The sequence below is a fragment of the Dipodomys ordii genome, unplaced genomic scaffold (assembly GCF_000151885.1).
Source record: "Dipodomys ordii isolate 6190 unplaced genomic scaffold, Dord_2.0 Scaffold6, whole genome shotgun sequence".
Taxonomy (NCBI): domain Eukaryota; kingdom Metazoa; phylum Chordata; class Mammalia; order Rodentia; family Heteromyidae; genus Dipodomys; species Dipodomys ordii.
The window spans coordinates 11,249,083-11,256,135 of record NW_012267222.1 but is presented as its reverse complement, the minus strand read 5'-3'; the positions used below and the strand labels follow the sequence as shown (position 1 = coordinate 11,256,135).

The window sequence follows — 7,053 nt, the reverse complement described above, 5'->3', positions numbered from 1 at the left end:
GCCCAGGCCCAGAGTTCAATCCCCAAGACAGACAAAAAAATAAAATAATTCTTCCCCATTCCCTGAAAAAAGCAGCAAACAGCCTCTCCTCCTCCAAGCTGGGAATGTAGTTTAGTGGTAAAGTGCTTGCCTAGCATAAATGAAGCCCTGGGTTCGATTCCTAAGTACCACATAAACAAAAAGAGCCGGAAGTGGTGCTGTGGCTTAAAGTGGTAGAGGATGAGCCTTGAGTGAAAGAGTTCAGGGATGTGCCCAAGCCCTGAGTTCAAGCTCCATGACTAGCAAAAAAAAGAAGAGTCCCAAAACTTGGTCTAACTCCCAGTTTCCCCATATAATAGCTCTGTAATTATGGCCAAGTCACACATTTCTGAGCCTCAGTTTTCTTATCTAGACAACCTACAAAGTAGGTTACTGGATGGCTCACACTTGTAATCCTAGCTACTCAGGGAGCTGAGATCTGAAGATTGCAGTTCAAATCCAACTTAGGCAAGAAAGTCTGTATCTCCAGTGAACCAGAAAGAAGCCAGAAGTGGAGCTTTGGCTCAGTGGCAGAGTACCAGCTTTAAGTGAAAAAGCTAAAGGATAGTGCCTGAGTTCAAGCCCTAGTACCAGTACACACACACACACACACACACACACTCATACACACTTATACACACACACCCTACCTACAAAGGCTGAGAATCACAAGCAATAAAGCCCGCAAACTCTAAAGTGTAGTCCATAGAGTACTTGCCTAGCAAGTTTGAGACCCTGAGTTCAAACATCAGTACTGCCAAAATAAATAAATAAATAATAAAGTTCACATCGAAGTTCCTGTCCTTGTTGCTATGGAGATGCTGAAGGGCTGCCAATGTAGCTTAGAGGGAAGGCATTTGCCTAGCATGCACACAAGATGCTGAGCCCTTTGGGAGAGCAGTCTATCCATCCCGCAGGCAAGATTGCCACCTGTGGAAAAAAGAGACAAACAGATCCACTCCTAGATTTGCCTCTTACATACTGTAGGAAGCAGGAGGTGGTCCTGCATGCCTGTAATACCATAACTTGAGAGGCTGAAGCAGGAGAATCACCATTTCAAGGCTAGTCTGGGGGTACAGAGCAAAATCTTATCTCAAAAATTAAAAAAAAAAGCCGGGCGCTGGTGGCTCACGCCTGTAATCCTAGCTACTCAGGAGGCTGAGATCTGAGGATCTTGGTTCAAAGCCAGCCCGGGCAGGAAAGACCGTGAGACTCCTATCTCCAATAAACCACCAGAAAACCGGAAGTGGCGCTGTAGCTCAAGTGGTAGAGCGCTAGCCTTGAGCTGAAGAGCTGAGGGACAGCGCCCAGGCCCAGAGTTCAGGCCCCATGACCGGACCCAAAAAAATAAAATAAAAAAAAGCTGAAGAGCTGGGGCTGGGAAGTTGGCTTAGTGGTAGAGTGCTTGCCTTGCATGCATGAGGCCCTGGGTTCAATTGCTCAGTACCACATAAGCAGAAAAAAGCCTGAAGTGGCGCTGTGACTCAAGTGGTAGAGCACTAGCCTTGAGCTGAAAGGCTGAGGGACAGTGCCCAGGCCCAGAGTTCAAGCCTCACAACCAACAACAACAACAAAAAAAGTGGAAGAGATGTAGGCAGAGCTCCTGACGTAGCTCAGAAATAGCATACACATAGAAGGCCAGGAGCACCACAGAAAAGGAAGAAAGTGGGGGGGGGGAGGTAGAGAGGTTATTTTAATATATCAAGCCAGTGACAGTATTTAGAGACAAATTTGACAGTTAAGTTAAAATGCACATCAGCAAGCCCGGCATGGTGATGCATACCTGTAACACTAGCCCTCTGGAGGATGAGACAACAGGATCTTATGTTCAAAGACAGCCTGGATTATCTACTTGCTATAGATCTGCCACCCCTACCCTGCCTCAAGGAAAAAAAAGAAGTCAGATGTTTTAATTAGAGTAAGATTTTTTTTATTTTAGCAGTACTGAGGTAATGTTAAGATCTTTTTCTTTTTGGTCGGTTGTGGGGCTTGAACTATGGACTTGGCCACTTCCCTGTGCTCTTCAGCTCAAGGCGAGCGCTCTACCACTTGAGCCACAGCGCCACTTCCACTAGTTTTCTAGTGGTTTATTGGAGATAAGAGTCTCATGAACTTTCCTGCCTGGGCTGGCTTTGAACCGCGATCCTCAGATCTCAGCCTCCTGAGTAGGTAGGATTACAGGCATGAGCCACCAGCGCCTGGCATGTTAAGATCTTTACATGATAAAAATCAAAACCACAAACCTCTTCTACATATACTATTTTTAGGAGTTTGGCATTAACTTGGTTATATAATATTTTTCCCTATTGCTCAGTATTTTTCCTTATTATTCTTTTTTTTTAATTTTATTTTATTTTATTTGTGAACATACTGTATAGAGGGGTTACAATTACATGGGCGGGATAATGCGTACATTTCTTACCAAGCATTGCAGCCTCCTCCTTTGTTTCCTTATTATTCTTGCTATAAGTTTTGTTTCTGCCAGTCAGGGCCTGGACACTGTCCTGAGCTTCTTTTACAACATAAGGATCTAAACATTTCTGGTGTTTTAGTTTTATTTTTTAATTTACTTATTTATTTTTTGCCAGGCCTGGGCCTGCGCAGTGTCCTTGCGCTTCTTTTGCTCAAGGGTAGCACTCTACCACTTGAGCCATAGCACCACTTCCACTTTTTCCACTGTACGTGGTACTGTGGAATAGAACCCAGGGCTTCATGCATGCTAAGCAAGCGCTCTACCACTAAGCCACATTCCCAGCCCACATTTCTAGTGTTTTACATATATATAGTACATATCCATACTTCTTTTCTATTTTTCCCAAAGTTCTAAATTCAAAAACATTATCTGGGGACTGGAGATGTGACTCAAGTGGTAGAGTGCCTGCCTAGCACACATGAAGCACTGAGTTCAAATCCCTGAACAGAAAAAAAAAAATTCTCTGGCACTAAGTACCTTTTTTTGGCATGAAGGATTTTGAATTACATACTGTCGATTTGTATATTAACTAATTAAAACTAATATAATACAATTAATGTAGACCTTCACATGGAATGAATTCTGAGTCTCCACACACATTGTAGAAAACAAAGCATTAAGAACTTTTAATGAATGTCAAAACAGGACATGGTAGCATACACCTGTAATCCCAGCACTCAGGAGGCTGAAGCAAGAGACCTGCACCTGCAGGCCAGGCTGAGCTACATAGAAAGACTGTCTCAAAAGAAAAAAATATAAATATAAAAATAAATAAGTGTCAAAACACCATTATGTTTTTCAAGTGATGGTAACACATATCCCCCAATAGCTAAGTCAATTCCTCTTAGGTTGATGTCCACTGATTTAATCATAGAAAAAACACTGCTCAAAACCAAACTAGTAAATATGCTGAGGAAATGAATCATCAGTAATAAGTAATTTATTCAGTAAATGTTGACTTAAAAAAAAACCCTATGGGTTTAAAATTACCTCATTCTAGACAATTTCTGAAACACCCAACAAATTACAGTTGACTTTCTCTGCAAGAGCAGAGCCTCTCACATGGACAGGGTCAGCTCTTAAAGATCTTTGAACAGGAAGAGGAGTTACAAAGTTCTTTCCTTCCTTCCTCCTCTAGCTGAGGCTGTTCTCGATTTAGAATGTCAAACAAAGAAAATACATATTGGCTCCACTGCTAAGAACCGCCCTCTTTCTCTGCAACTTCCTCTTCCAATTTTCTTCCTCGGCATTGACATATGAGAACAATACCCAGGCCTAAACCATTTTGATTAACCCAAAATTCTGGGTTTTGGAAGATATTAAGGGCTGCAAATTTACTGTACCCAACTACTTTGTACCCCAAGTTCACAGTCTTCAGGGGATCACCAACAAAGTCAGACAACATGATGGAAGTAGAATTTCCTGGTCTAGTAAGCATGAGGCCCTGAGTTCAAATTCCAGTACCACATAAAGTCTGACAATAAAGAACAACAAAAAAAAAATACTCAGCTTAATCACAGGCAGGCTACTGAACTTTTACACCCAAGGAATCCAAAGAAACTTGAACTAACAAATGGTAAATCTCTCTATCCAATACCTCTTAGCCTTCTTAAGGAGGAGAAAAAAAAAAACTAGACTGGCATCACCCAGAATTAAAAGTCAAGTCTATACCCTAATAGCTGTGAACTTTTCCCACCAGGACACCTAAACAGGATACATACTGAATTCTCTCAAGTTATGGCACTTTAAAATGACTCTGAGAGAATTTTAAACCTAGAATGGTTCTTTCCAACTCACAGTATGAACAAAAGGGATGGGCTGATAATTAATCATTAATTAATAATCAGGCGATCAAGAACCAGCCAGTCCCCATGCCAGAAGTCAAGTCAAAGTCTCTGTCCCTCTGTCTCTCTCACTGTAGTAAAACTTCCTTATCTTTAGGTGGGCAGTAACTTACCCCTGCCCAGTAGCTCTTAGAGGAAACAACACGTTAGCCTGCACTTTGCTGTGTGGCTTTGAGTAAGTTACTAAACTTCTCTGGAACTTAGTTTCCTTAAGTGCAACTTCTCAAGGGGGGCGGGGAGGGTGTAAAAAACTAAACAAGAACGTATGCCTAACCAGGTTTGTGGCACATAGTATGCAACCCATCTTCTTCATCTTCCTCCTCACTTCTGGTCCCAAATCCCAATCTCAGCCCCCAGAGGCTCCAAGCATCTCTTCCTCACCTCCCTCAATCTAGGTGCAACTGCATAAAGCTTCCCCACCTCCACCCCATCAAGACCTGGGTAGCTAGCACCCGGCGATTTCGCCGAGGAGCCCCTTCAAGCCGACCCCCCCCCTTGTTCTGCAGCCCACCCCCGTGCACGCGGGCCTCCCTCCAACTCAGCAGGGTGAGGGCCCTTCAGGGTCCTCTCAGCCTGGGGAAGAACTTGTCCGGGAGTTCAGGAAACACTTGGGACCCCGATTCATGCACTTCTGTCCACCAACTCTTCGCGGAACACTGAGGCCCGAAGAGGGGAAGTGACTGGCCCACGACCCTACGGCCGCTGGGTGGTGGCAGGCCCGGGCTGCTCGCCGCTCTTCCGCAGCCTCACACACTCGCGGGACCCTCCAAGTTTCCAAGGGGGACGGGGGGCTCCGGGCCCCTTAGGGACGGCTGGCGGGCCGCTGCGGGTCCCCCGCGGGAGGCGCGGCGCCCACCCCCCCTTCGACCCCGCTCCGTCCGGAGGGGCGGCCCGGCCGCGGCCCGCGCCTCACTCGGGGGGACCCGCCCAAGGGGACTTGTTGCTCACCTGGCCTCGCGCAGTCGCCCTCAGCCTCAGGAAGGGCTACCCGGCCGGCTCCCGCCGACCGCCTCGCGGGCTACCTCACAGCCGGACCCCCCCCTCCACTTCTCAGCGCGCTACGCCCCCAGCCGCGCCTGCCGGGCCTGTGTCCGCCATTACGTGAATCCCCGCCCCAGGACGCAGCCACACCCCGCCAAGAGCTCTGATTGGCTCTCTGTCTCACCCGCCCTAGGCTGCTGGCCATTCCATTGGCCGCGATGGAATGCCAGTTAACTCTGTACGCAAAAGACGTACTCAAGGTACTGTCCCGGGAACTCCACCCGAGCGACTTCCGCAATGGGAGTAAACAGCCAGGAGCAAACCAAGTGCAAGGGGAGGTAGAGATAAAGGTAAATCTTCCCATAAACTCAGAGTGCGAAAATCCTACAGAAAAAAGTGTAAACCGTCGCCCAAAGTGTGAGGAAAGACGAATAATATTGATGAGAGTTCAAATGGCCTGTCTTTTGGTTAAAGGGAGGGGGGCCTAAGTTGGTGAACTTCGTGTGGACACCCCCCGAGTTGAATGAAGGTAGTTTGTCCCTCCGCGCCCAGTCCCAGGCTGGGCCGAAAGTCCGGTGGGAAGAGTGAGTCACGGCTCTCGCTCGGGGCCGGTCCCGCCCCTGGGAGATCGGTCACCGGCGGAGCTCTGCTCCCGGCACCGGTAGCTCTTTCAAGGAGGCCCCTCTCAGGTGAGCTGAGCCCTGGTTCAGCCGCCACCACCGTGCTCTGTCACCTCACACAACTCCCTGAACTTACCTGAGCCTCAGTTTCCCCATTTACCAAATAGATGCGGTAGGTTCAGGCTTCATCCGCCGGGTTCGGGCCTCGGCCTCGGCGTCCTGCTGCAGGCCTGCTGATCGTGAAAGCTGAGGGACAGCTTTACCTGCAGATTCACAATCGCATGCTCTAGAGCAACTCTGAAGCCAGAAGATATTTTCCTCATCTTGCAAAAGAAAAGGAAAAAAAAAAAAAGAGTCGCTGGGCGCCGGTGGCTCACGCCTGAAATCCTAGCTCCTCAGGAGGCTGAGATCTGAGGATCGAGGTTCAAAGCCAGTCCGGGCAGGAGAGTCCTTGAGACTCTCAGAAAACCGGAAGTGGCACTGTGACTCGAGTGGTAGAGCGCTCAGAGCCCCACGACCAACAAAAAACGGAGTCCCTGTGACATACCTTACATAGTTTTCCCAGGGTCACTCAGGAAATTAGGAACAACCTTGGGGCTCAAACCTGTATCATTGCTAGACACCAGTAGCTCATATCTGTAATCCTAGCTACTCAGAAAGCTGAGATGTAAGGACAGTAGTTCAAGGTCAGCCAGGGCAGAAAAGTCGATGAGTCTATCTCCGATGAGCAACCAAAAAAGCCAGAAAAGAAGCTGTGGCTCAAATGGTAGAGGGTTAGCCTTGAGCATAAAACCTCAAGGACAGTGCCCAGGACCTGAGTTCAAGCTTCAGGACTGGCACAAGGAAAAAAATAAATACTTGTATCATTTGCATCATTTAGCTTCTGTTTTTATGTTGCTCCCTCTCCCCCAGGCATAGCATCACCTGAGAAAAATCTTCCCTGGCCACCTATTCCCTTAATAAGCCAAGGACAGTCTTAGGGGTACCAGGCCAATCTCCCCACTCTGGTTACCATAGACATAGACACAGATTATCACCACCACTACTACTGTTAATCATCACCATGGCTATAGAAAGTGAACCTGTGGGGGGCTGGGAAGGTGGCTCAGTGGTAGAG

General features: G+C 47.4%; 1 protein-coding gene across 2 annotated transcripts in view; it reads right to left on the bottom strand.

Moving 5' to 3' along the window:
• The window catches only part of Wasf2 (WAS protein family, member 2), an 88,807-nt gene extending 83,471 nt beyond the window's left edge, over positions 1-5,336 (bottom strand). The window contains exon 1 of one of the 2 annotated variants that reach the window (XM_013034289.1): positions 5,284-5,336. The gene's annotated coding sequence lies outside the window, so the exon portion shown is untranslated. Of the gene's footprint in view, positions 1-1,801; positions 1,881-5,283 lie in introns of those variants that run through there. The other variant, XM_013034293.1, reaches the window with a different exon arrangement.
• Positions 5,337-7,053: the final 1,717 nt, after the last annotated feature.